This window comes from Passer domesticus, chromosome 6 (assembly GCF_036417665.1).
Source record: "Passer domesticus isolate bPasDom1 chromosome 6, bPasDom1.hap1, whole genome shotgun sequence".
Taxonomy (NCBI): domain Eukaryota; kingdom Metazoa; phylum Chordata; class Aves; order Passeriformes; family Passeridae; genus Passer; species Passer domesticus.
In genome coordinates this window covers 3,304,043-3,316,273 of record NC_087479.1, presented here as the reverse complement: position 1 = coordinate 3,316,273, position 12,231 = coordinate 3,304,043, and the positions used below count along the sequence as shown (strand labels likewise).

The 12,231-nt window shown below is 44.1% G+C and overlaps 1 long non-coding RNA gene across 1 annotated transcript; it reads left to right on the top strand.

Moving 5' to 3' along the window:
* Positions 1-3,503: 3,503 nt before the first annotated feature.
* Positions 3,504-11,420, top strand: LOC135302023 (uncharacterized). Its single transcript, XR_010363710.1, has 3 exons — positions 3,504-3,693; positions 9,822-9,927; positions 11,268-11,420. It is a non-coding gene; the product is annotated as an uncharacterized LOC135302023 (long non-coding RNA).
* The last annotated feature ends 811 nt before the right edge of the window (positions 11,421-12,231 follow it).

Below are 12,231 nucleotides of genomic sequence, written 5' to 3'. Positions count from 1 at the left end.
TAATTTGCAGATGCTTAAACCTGAAAGCTCATATGGGACCAAAGTGACAAATGGGCATGGCACAGACTCTCTGCAGTGAGATGAAAGTAATTTCCAGCCATCAACCACCATTTGCAGGTACAGAGTGAAGAAGAGGGTTGAATCATCCTGGGAAGTACACTTGATGGCCAGCATCTCTATCAGTTTCTCATAGTGGGTTTTTTTCTTCTATGGGTTAGACTATAACTTGCTCCAAATAACTTTGCTAGGTTAAGTGGTAGCTACTCCTCGTCTGTGAAGATGCACTTCCCTTAAATTTTGATTGAGCTGCCTATCCAGTCTGAAAGAAAGAGGCACTGCTGCAGGGTAGTTCATCTGATGTGTGCCAGACATCTATTTTAAGGGAGGTGATTCACATCATGCTAGCCTTCATTTCTCTCCTTTGACCATATAAGCATCACTGGTGACTGATGCATATATAGGTGTGCACTGCAGATGTCTAAACCTGGGCAGATTAATGCTGCCCTGTGTACGTGTGAGGAGGGAACACCTTAATCTCACTGACAATGGCATAATGAGATTTTGTAGCTGGATGCTGAAGACTGATAAATTCAGGTAAAGGATAAGGCAGAAATTTTCGACCATTGAGTTTATTAGAACAATTGAAGAACCTAAATCAAGTCTGGATTGCAAAATATGCTCCAACTCAGCTAAAATCTTTGGAAATGCAGAAATTGCTTTAGGAGCAAAGGAAGCTTTGGTATCTATCAGAAAATCAGTGAACACTGTTTCTTCTGGAACTCAGGTATTCCCTTCTTCCTGCTGCAGTTCACACAGAAAACAGCATAGGAGCAAACACTCTGTGATCTGATTTGAGTTCTGTGCCAAATTGCAATGAGCAGGGAGATGAGAGGGAAACATCTCCAATGCAGGCAGTCTTTGCTTCTGCCCTCTGTGCTCTGCTCTCTCCTGGCTGAGGGCACTATGAAAGCTGCCTGGGCATATCCTTGGTATCACTGGCTGTCTTTGGCTTATGATTGCCTTTTTGCTGTCTGGAAAATCACGGTTCTGGATTGGCAGTCTCCAAAAAGCCCTGTGAAATGCCGTCCAGAGACCCATGTCTGACCAAAATGTTGGGAGAAGGACTGAGCAATCGTGGCATGGATCTTCCCACTGGCAGCAGGAGCAGGCAGGGGTAGCAGCTCACTGGTAAGGAAGAATGGGCATGTGTCAAGCAATCCCCTTAGGACAGAGAGCCCCAGGCTGATCTTTCCTGCTGAGTGTCTCTACATGTGAATGGCCAGCACAAGAGAAACCAGAGTTTGGCCACAGCACTCAGCCAAGGGCCTTAAGTCCAGCTAAGCTTTGCTTAGCACAACTTTGAAAGGACATGCAAAGTAAAGATGATTTAAAACTCTCTTGTTCTCTCAGACAGCTGAGGGGTTATTGGCTCCTTACCACATATTAGAGCACTTTCAGGCCAATTCCCATTTACATCAGCAGAAAAGGGCCCTCTGGCTGACTACATGCACTGGCAGAGAATGGATGGTTAGTCCAGACACTCTTGCTGGCAGCTCTGAGGACAAAGCAGGAACAGATGCCACCTCCCTTTCCCACTGGAGAGAGGACAGCAGATCTGTCTCGTTGCTCTCAAAACTTTGGAAATAAAATCAGCATTGGAAATAAATTCCAGAAGCCATTAATCTGTCTCGCTTCTGACATGAAAGGATAAAATATAGTTCTGTTAAAAATAACAAAAAGCTGTGAGCAGTATATTTTCATTTTCCAAATTACTGAAAGAGCAGAACATGAATCCTTGTCTGTCAGCCTGAGAAAATATTTTATTTTTCCTGCGAAGGAGATGCAAACATAAGCAAGTGGCAGAGAGAATGCAGAACTGCAATGTGCTGCAGCCACCAAAAGACCCCCAAGATTGGTGATGAGAAACCTTCAGTAGATTTTTTTTTTTTAATTTTTGTTTTCCTTGCTTGAGTTTCTATGCCATTACAGTACAAAGAGTTTACACAGCAGGGCCAAGAGGTCTGTGCTGCACAGCCTTATGGAGGACAATAGTTGGGATGGTATTATCATGGATGAGTGATTTAAATCCTTTCAGGAATTACCACCAAAGGTACTATTAGCAAAAGTGGTTTAATATTAATTTGTGAAAGCACAACTAACAAAGTTTGATGGCAAAGTTCACTTTATTATTTACTACATGGAAATAACATACACAGGAAAATCAAGTTAGAATCGAGCTAGAATTATTATTAAACAGAAGCTGAAGATGCAAAAGGGTGAGTGAGACTTTCCTGTTGAGTCACAAGGTTCAGAGTAAAATCTTGTGCTTTTTAAACTCCTGACAGAGCTTAGGTACGTCTTGAGCCCATCTCATTCTCAGACTTGGCCATGGTTTATGTCTAATGGAATTGGCTCTATGGATTTCTCTGGTGTGAATTCAGCTTGATATCAGTCACTCCCTGAGGACTGTTGTGAGTAAGGGGTCACTGCCCTCAGCTAGGAAGGATCTCAGTCTCAGGACAGGAACATCAAACCCGGCTCAAGGGGAGACTCACCTGGCCTGCAGTGCTGCTGCAATTCAGAAAGAACTTGAATTGGATGAGTGCCAAGATCTGTTATTAGCATAAGGTCACTCTGCCTCAAGGAGCAACCTTGAGAGGTGTCCCAGCTCCAGGCAGATCCCCACCATGAAGCCACACTGCCTGGCAGGGAGAAGGCTCACTTAGGCTGTCATATTTATGGAATAAAGTGGTTGGCCTGCAGTCAGATTGCATACAATGGGAAAACTCCTTGTACCCACAAATTTCTTTGTTCCTTGATAAATGAGTCTTGGAAAAAACACCCTCTATTCATCTGTTATGTGCATGATTGGTGTTCCCAGCTCATATGCATTGATGCTCACGGGGTCACTCTGTTCCTTTGCGTGTTTCCTGGAGGAGTTCTTGACCCTGTGGCTCAGGCCTTTATCCCCTCTGGAGCCTGTACCAAAGTTGGTTAAGGGATGTGCATCCATCACAGGTGTGCAGTGGTACACAAACTCCTCTTTACACAAACTCCTCCTCCTGTGTATTTTATTTAAAGACCTTTCACTATTTTTTTCCTCAAGAGAAATTAAACACTGTAATTTTTCCAATATGTAAATATCAGCATAATGACTAAAAGCAGGCAACTATCTCTTCTTGAAGGCATCTAACTATAACAATGATGGGTGAAAAAAAGAAGCAGGTTAAGGTGTCAAAAGTCCAGATTAGAAGAAGCCTCTTAATTAAACTTGATTTTAGTCATGGAAGTTGTAGAGACATAAAATATAAAGAAGCAGAGAATGGGAAAGCAAAGTATAAGTAGATGAATTTATAAACAAATGAGTCATTGCCTCACTCCAAGTGGCAAGTGGGAGGCAGAGGGATTTAATGAAAAAAGGAAGAGTGACGAGGAATAGGAAGGAAGGTCACACTTTATCACATCTAGCCTTGGATCACTGCCACTGGCTGTGAGGCAACGTGTCTGCAAGGAAGCAGCAGGAGGAGGGAGCGGCTGCTGTGGCCAAGAGTGGATTTCTTTAAGGCATAATCCTAAACTTGCATCTTCTGTCTTTCAGAGGCGACCTCAACGCAAAGTTTGAATGGCAAATGCTCCCCTTGCAGCAATTTCTATTTGTTTTTCAGCCTCAAGGAAGGACTGAACCCTCCTGAGGTAGGGACCTCCCTAAGCTCCCACAGCCTGCCCATGCTGTGAGCCCAGAACTATCTGGAACTCCTCCTCTAACCAAACCCAGCTCAGTTTGAGCCCCTCTCTAAGCTCCCCTGGTGTTCACCTGATCCTGGCTGAGCAGGTGGGCTGTCCCAAGGGATAAAGCCCTGCAGAGGACATCCCTGCAGGGTCACTCCTGCCTGGATGGTCCAGGGGAGGGAGGACATGGGCTGACACAAGGTGTTTCAGCAGGGACCATGTCTCAGAGGACACAGGAGTAGATTGGGTGGCTGCCCCAGATGTCTGCAAGCATCCAGCCATGCCATGTATTATTTGGTGCTCACATGGTGTATGAGGATGGTCTGCAGGCATGTGCAGCAGCAGAAGGAGCAGTGGGCTGCTTTTCTGCCCATCTTCTTCCTTTGCATGTTGTGTTTCCCATGTCGTCTTCACTAATTCTTATGCCAAAAAACGAGGGAACCCTGCTGGGAGGTGATTGCATTACGTTTTTCTCTGTTCTTGAGTGTGTGCCATGCTGTGAAGAGAGGAGTGGCTCAGCATACCTGCCTACAAGGGATAAAATCAACATTTCTGACATTCTCCTTCTGGCTACCCTCCATACACAATTTGTCCCCTAAAGCAGAAGTATATATTTTTTTTTTAGTAGGGCAATGAATAACAGTCTTCCAGTATATCATCCATATTAAAATATTTGCATATAAATATAATCCAGAAAGGCATCTAGAGTCATGATTTCCTAAAATTAGTAAGAGAAATTATGATCTAATTTAATTTCCTGCAAAGCAGTAGCTGCAGCATTTCTCACTGTGATTCCTGCTTTATGATTTCACACAAAGAAAATTCAGGCTTGAAGGTTGCAGAAGCTTCTTCCAAGCATTTACTTGCTTGGTGGAGTTTTTTTCCCATTCTTCTTCCTCTGCTGTGTTCCCCTCCACTGAAAAGCATGAGAGAAGCACAGGAAGAAGCTCTGTGTTCCCAGTTCTCTGACCCCGACAGCCCCCAAACTGGAGGACATGGAAATGTCTTTGTTGTGCAATTAATACAAATAAGCAAAAGGCTTTCAAATCCTTTATTGAGCAAGGAGAGTGTTGCAATCCTGTGTGAAAAAAAGGGGATACATCCCAATATCAAACTATTAAAGTGGAAGGATGGAAAGAGACTAAATTCTGCAAAGAGAATTGGGAATGCTCTTTATGCTGCAGCAAAACAGCCTGGAAGCAGGAAAAGGAGTCAGGCTGTGATTTACTGACAGCTCTCAGGGTTCATGGTGGGCTCCTGCACAGGTGTGGCTGTGGTGGGACAGAGAATCATGGAATGTTGAGGCTTGGAACTAACCTTAAAGTCTGTCTAATCCCAAACTTCCCTGCCATGGGCAGGGACACCTCTCCCTGGACCAGGTTGCTCAAGGCCTTATCCAGCCTGGCTTTGGGAAGCTATAGGTTGGATATTAGGAAAAAAATTTTCACCAAAAGAATAATAAAGTACTGGAATGTTCTACCCAAAGAGATGGTGGAATCACCATCTCTGGATCTGTTTAAAAAAAAGGCTGGACATGACACTTGGTGCTATAGTCTAGATTATGAGTTGAGGTGTTAGGGCATAGGTTGGACTCAGTGATCTTAGAGGTCTCTTCCAACCTCATTACTCTGTGATTCTGTGATTTGAACACTGCCAGGGATGAGGCAATGGGTCATAGCATGGGCCAGCCAGTAGCAACCATTCCAGGAGCCCAAGGGCCAGAAGCCTGGCTGGAGGGGAGTGGATGTCAGAGTTATCAGGGTCCCAAAAGGCTGTTGTGAGGCAGGAGGCAATAATCTCTTCCTCACATCCTGCAGTGATAAGGCAGGAAGGACAGGGCGTAAGGCACAGCAGTTTCCTGCAGCCTTAGAGGATTCTGCAGCTGATTCTCTTCTCTGGGAGTTCAGGGCTAAAAGATCAGTCCAAGAAGAAAGAACAAATGATGCAATTGTCTGGAGTGTTTTATGGGATCCTTTTACAGCCAGCTCCTGGTTCTCCAGGGCAAGGAAGGAAGTGGAAAGGAAAAGAGTGAAGGCAAAACCCTGAGCAGAGGAGAGGCAGTGCCTGTCTGTCAAGGAAAGTGGCACCCAGCTGAGCAGGGCTGTGGGGCCAGGGAGCCCCTGTGAGCCTGTCATGGTGGGAATGGGGGCCCATCCACTGGTGCCTGGCTGGCACTGCTGGTCAAGCTGGCTGTTTCAACATCCTCGGCCTTGCTTGTCCAGCCCTGAATAAGGAGGAGCTGGCGGCTGACAGAGGAGCCCTAAGCACTCTCTTTCCTGGTTCCATCTCAAACAGGAGTGACAAACTAAACAGCCCACCCTGAAGAGACAAGATTTGATAAATGCAGGTATCAAAGCTCATGGCACATGTCCCGCCAGGCTGAGGTCTGGTGGGCAAACACACTGCTTTGAAATTAGTACATTCATTTTATTGGGGTGTAACAAAGTGGACTGCACCTAAAGGCTGGATTTTGAGGGTTTTTTTAACTCTTGAAAACCTATTAACATGGCTTGTGGTTTGACCACATCCCTGGTATAAAGCCAAGCATGATATCAAGTTGTTGTTGCAAACAGGAAAGTCAGAGGGACTGTAACTTTCAGGTGGAAAGCTCTTTAGTAGCTGAACAGTTAAAGATTATGTTCACTATGTTTTTCTGCTTTGCAATTTCCTCATTCATAATGTATGAGTGAGATCATTAAAAGCAACATATTGGCTGATACCATCACAGCTGCTACCTAACTTTAACACTTCGTAGCGAGGAATAACATTTCTCTTATGTGTGTCTTTGGAAAGGGAAAAAAAGAGTTGTAGATGTAAGAACAGGATAAAATGTTTAACCTCATAGAAAAATCTTCACATGTTGGGCAATTGCACATTTGCTGGGAATGTTTTTTAAATGAATAAAAAATATTAATCTCTTTTTATGAAGCCCTTTCACCTTTTGCATCTATCACAACATGGCAACATATTTTTCCCCTGCACAAAATCAATATTACATTAACTTCCCTAATAAAAAAGCATTAACTCCTACATTGAACACAAAACTTCATCTCTAGCCAGGGAATTTTAAATTCTACAATACTTCACTGTTTAGAAACATAATGATGATTCTATTATGCCAAGGATGGGATGTGTCAGTCATATCAAACAGAGAGAAAGATGTCTTAGGGCTTCCAGGCATAAGCTCTGTGGTTGGTGTTTCATTTGTAAGCTGCCCAGGGTGCAGATATGGTTAAATACATTAAATAAAAGTGCATTTAGGTTGACAGACAGTAACTCCTTCAGCTGAAAAAAGGTACTGTCCATTTTCATGGGTAATGTGAATCTTTACAAACTTTGGGCCTACATTTTTACTTTTTATTTTTCAGGGAGAGGAAAGTATCTGCTACATAAAGCTGGCCTTAAATTTCCAAATATCCTATTTCATATTCCAACCTGAGAGAGATGCTTATTATTTATAAATCATGCATCACCTCTAATAGCTCTGTTCCATCACAAATTCAAGAGTTTCAAGGTGGGGGGAGAAGAAGAAGGCCAAGTCCAAACCACCATGAAAAATGAATTAGCTGCCTTTGAAAGAGAGGGCATTCCCTCTGGGTGTGTAGCAACAACCCTGAACTAATCCCAGATGGTTGGTGTCACTCTGAACCACCTCAAATCTGAATTTGCACATCTCTGCCCCATGCTGAGGTGATGCTCTCCCTCTCCTCACCCAGGCTTTGCACCATTCCTACACCAGTGGCTCCCACTGGTGCACACGGAGAACAGGGCCCCACGGGTTCATTAGTTTTAAACTTGAGTCAAATAGCTAAAGCTGGGATGAAAGAGTTTCCTTCTGTTGCAAATTCATAATTCATTTTAAGTGTGGCACATGGAGCAGAGGCAATAACATGGTCCTTTCTGAAAATCTTCGTTCAGGGTTTTAATTGTGTCTCAGAGGAATAAATGTAGGAGGGTTGCCTTCCTCCCTCCCACCCCCCTTCTTCCTCTGATAACAGCTTGGTTTTTACTACCATCACTTATGTCTTTTATGATTTCCAGCCTCTGACAGAAGTGCTCCACTACCCTTTCCTGTTCAATAATGAATGGACACATTTGAAGCTGCACATATTTGCACTTATGAGCTCATCCAGGCAAAAGATATAAGAAATGTGACTTATCTAAACACCAAAAAAAGCCAAGGGATCAAGTAAATCACACAACCCCCATTGCTGTTCCTTTTCCCTGCCTCCTTACTGTACCTAGGAGAAAGATGACACTCTTATATCAAATTTTCTGCTATTTCTTCCCAAGCTGCTGCAACAAAGATCTCAGGGAAGTTACATCAGATGTGCCCAGTTAACCTGGTGGCATCTCAGATTCTCACCTTTTGCAGCCAGTGGAGAGCACCTGGCATTTTTGCCACGCAGTTTATGTCATGAAAAGGTGCCCAGAACAGGCCAGCCAAAGCTCTGTCCCTGGGAGTTCTTGTTTCCTCCAGGGAGCTGTGGCCACACCACAGGCGAGTGAGGAGGAGGTCTCTAAAGGGGACAGGCAAGTGCATCTGGGGACAGAAGATGATGCTTGTGAGCTTGGCCAAAGCCTCAAAAGGAAACCAAAAGGACACCCAATGCTGAATTTCCTTGTCAAGGCTGATGAGGGTGTGGAATAATGACTCTTTGAGTAACCATTGAAGTCAAGGTTTAGTTTAGCAAGTAACAAGGCATAGGCAGGGAAAGCAGTAGGAAGGGTGAACTCTGAACTGTAAGTGACCTCTTTGGGGTCACTGGAAAGGTGCAAAATGACTGTGTACAGCCTCTGGAGCAGGACAGGCTCTCCCTGTGGTTAAAGCCAGGCTTATGGTAGAGGGAGCATTTTCCAAAAGCTGTCATAATTTTGGGTGCTCTTAAAATTCTCACTAATCCCTAAGGTCACTAAAAGACCAAATCAGTGAAAAACCAGGTGTCCACCTGAGGGTTCCTTCCATTCAAAGCACTGAGTTTGCTCTTTTCTTATAAAACATAACCAAGAAAAACACTTTTTGCTTTCATCACTGTCTAGACTTTTATCTAATAGTCTAAAAGGATGCATCTCCAAAGCAGAAGAATCAGGAGCAATTCTGCTTTTCACCCGAGGTGAACCAAACCCTTCTTTTCCACCTCAGAGGCAGGAACCCAAAAACCCAGAACCTGAATGTGAGGAAGTGCTGGCTGTCAGCTGAGACACTCTTCTGTAAGTCAGGGATCTTGGTGGTGTGTTACTCCTTGGGCAGAAGGAGGAATTAAGTGGAGACCCCTCACCTAGAGAGTGGATTAACCAGTAGCCTACACCAGTTAGGGAGCAGACAACACTGGGAGCTCAGGATGACCATGTGTACCAGGTCTGCCCAACAAATGTTCCCCAGCCTTGAGGGGGTCTGAGGCAAAAAATGGGTTTGAATCCACATGGGCCTTTGGCATAAAAGGGACACCATGCTGATGAGCTCTGTCAACATCTTTGCTGAAAGACCCTTTCTCATGGAATTCAGACAGTTTAAAGTTTTGTAAGAAGGACACCTTTGGGGTTGGCTGCCACCAGAGGTACTGCAGGGGGCAGATGTGTTTGGGTGCAGAGCCACAGGAGTTCTTCAGTTGCTTTATCTCCATCCCTATGCTTCATCTCCATCCTATGTCTGGCTTTCATTCCCAATCCTGGAGGTGACTCGCTCCTTAGAGAAAGAGGAAGAATTTAGGACTGTAGAATATGTAGAAGCTGTTGGCACAAATGCCCTCAGAAATAAACCCAGCCATTTGGGAGTGTAATGCTCAATATTCACATGCCACGTGGCTTTAGGTTTGTAACATGAAAGCTTTAGAAACAGCTTTTGTTCAATCAAAAAAGAAAATAAATTACACCCACTGTAAAGAACAATTAAATATTCTGCCCCTGCACTGTCTTTTGAATTCCAAATTTTCTTTGGGAAGGCATCTTTTACAGCCAAGGCTGAAATCCCCCAAAACTGGGAACAGCTGGCACAGTGCACATGTAGTTTTTGTAGTGCCAGTGGGCACTGCTGCAAAAAAACATGGCTGGTATTCATGCAAAAGTCCTCCTTTTTCTCTTCTCTCACTCAGGCAAGCATCAGGAGAGCTTGAAATGTAAAACACATTCCTATGTGACGATGAAAGAAAAATCACTTAGAAGAAGACAAGGAGAAATTGAAGTTACTCACTCAAACAGGTCAGGCTGACAAATTGCTTCTGCTGTCTTCATTCATCCACATAATGGCTCTCCCATTCCCTGGCCAGTTATAGAAGAATAATTATCTCTTTCAGATCAGCTGCCTTGGCTTCATCATAAATCATTTCTTTCCTCCCCTCTTGCACTACCACTGCCTCCTTCCCATTTTCATCAACACTTCTTTCCCACAAGACTTTCAAAGTCCAGCTTTTGATTGACTAAATGCACCTTATGACCAAAAACCTCCCGTCAACTCACCATTTTTGTCACTCAACCCAAAATCCTTCTTTTCCAGCCATGTGCCTGCCTGTGATGAGTTCATAGAGCTCAAATGAGAACAAGCTGGTCATGTGACATAAAGGATAACATAAGATTAATAAAATTGAGCCATGCCTGAACCTGCAAGGGGAACTTCTGGTCTTTTCAAAGCTCCACACAAACCTCAAACTGCTAATAAGCCATGGATCTTCACACAAAGGATTTCTGCTTATGTGCAATCCCATTAAAAATGCAGAAGTCTCTGCAGAATGAGGCAGGTGGGAACAGCCACACCCGAGGAATCACCATGCAAGTTTAAGTTCATTGCTGGGTGTTGGCAGAGCACTTGGGTGCCATCTAGTTTGGGATGGACTTGCCCAAAATGGGCTGAACCCTATTAATTAGTAGGGCAGGAAATGAAGCCTGTTCCTTCCTCCTGCAGGACAGATGCTGTGTCAGAGCCAAAACCAGCTCTCTGCTTCTCTTTTTATCTTGGCTCCCCTTGGCACGAGTCAGGCTCACACCCTGCCCCACCCTGACAATCCTCTGCTTCTGCCATCCCAAATTGTTCAGTGCTGGCAGAGAGATGCTTGGCCTCCTCCTTCTGGCTGCTTTAATTTACCCAGCTGACTGACACCTTCCCACTCTCACTGCTCACCTCTCAGTCCCATTAGCCTCAGAGCTTCAGCAGCCAAATCATGGCTCTGCTTGAGTCAATGACAAAAATCACACACTCCCAGAAAGCCCCAGTTTCACTGGAGCTGTTATCAGAACAAATAGCCAGAGGGCTGATGCCCCAGTGATGGACAGAGTGCCTTCATGCTAAAATGCCTTTTTGTGCACAGTCCATTGGCTTCATATGATTCCATAATAAAAGCTCTTATCCATTTTTCTGTCTACTATTATGTGAGGTTTTCTAGTATTATTACAGTATCTTGGCTACTTTAAAGTTTCAAAAGGCCTTTTTGATACATTAAATGAGCTGGTCAAAATTCTGTAATTTGCTGACAAGAAACAAGAGGAAAATAATCTAGAGTAGCCACTGTATATTTCCCTTCTTTTCTCTCTTTTTTCTCATTCAGGTATTCTGGAATACATGTGGTAAAGCCTCCCTGCCTGACAAAACTGGATAGAGCAAGAACTCTTAGGGGTCCTGGTGAAAATAATGCTGGATATTCTCAGCAGAAAATTCTAACATTAATTTAAAACCCAAAAGGCCAAATGGCCCAGTGGCATTTTTTTCTCTTCTTTTATTTGCACTTTCTGGTTCTCACAAATGGAATAAAACAAGCTTGGCACCCTACTTGGGCAATAGAAATAAGCTCCCACTACTGAGTTATGAGTGCTTGAAAATAAATTAAGACAGACATGTATAACCCTTTGCAGTGACAATAGTCCATAGACAGTGGGGTGAAGTTTTTTCCCCAAGGCCCAGGTGCTGCAACCCTCAGTCTGTGAGTTTTGGGGATTTCTGTGGTTTTTGAAGGTCCTGATGCAAAACCCTTTGTTTATAGTGTTCATGGCCCTGGCTAACATTGCTTACATGTGGCACAGCTGGCAGCCTCCAGAAGGGCTTTGAACAGAAGAGAGAAGGAAACAAACACTTCAAATTGGAGCTGATGGATGCTGCCAAATCCATTTGCAGCACCTTGGCTTGCCTTTCTCTCTCTGATTTGACACAGCCTCTTTCCATGGGGTGTGGTGGGGGCAGAGTGGGCTGAACCAGCACCAGGCTGCAATCAAGTGGTTCTCACCCATTTCCTTGGTGTCTTGGTTTGAAAAGACAGGTGTCTGCTAAGGAAGGCATGGAAAATGTAAACCCCCTCCTTCCAAACTGTTATAATTTTGAAATTAAGGGGCCCTCAGGCAAAGATATGGGAATAGGAATAACAGTTCTTTACTAGGAAAATTAAAAATACAAATGCAATAGTACAAAAAGAGAAAACAAACCACTGCCAGAGTCAGAAGAGGATGCAACACCCTGTTGGTTATGGTGGTGGCAGCAGTCCCATTCCATGGTGTCTTAGCCCTCCTGCAGTGCCAGCT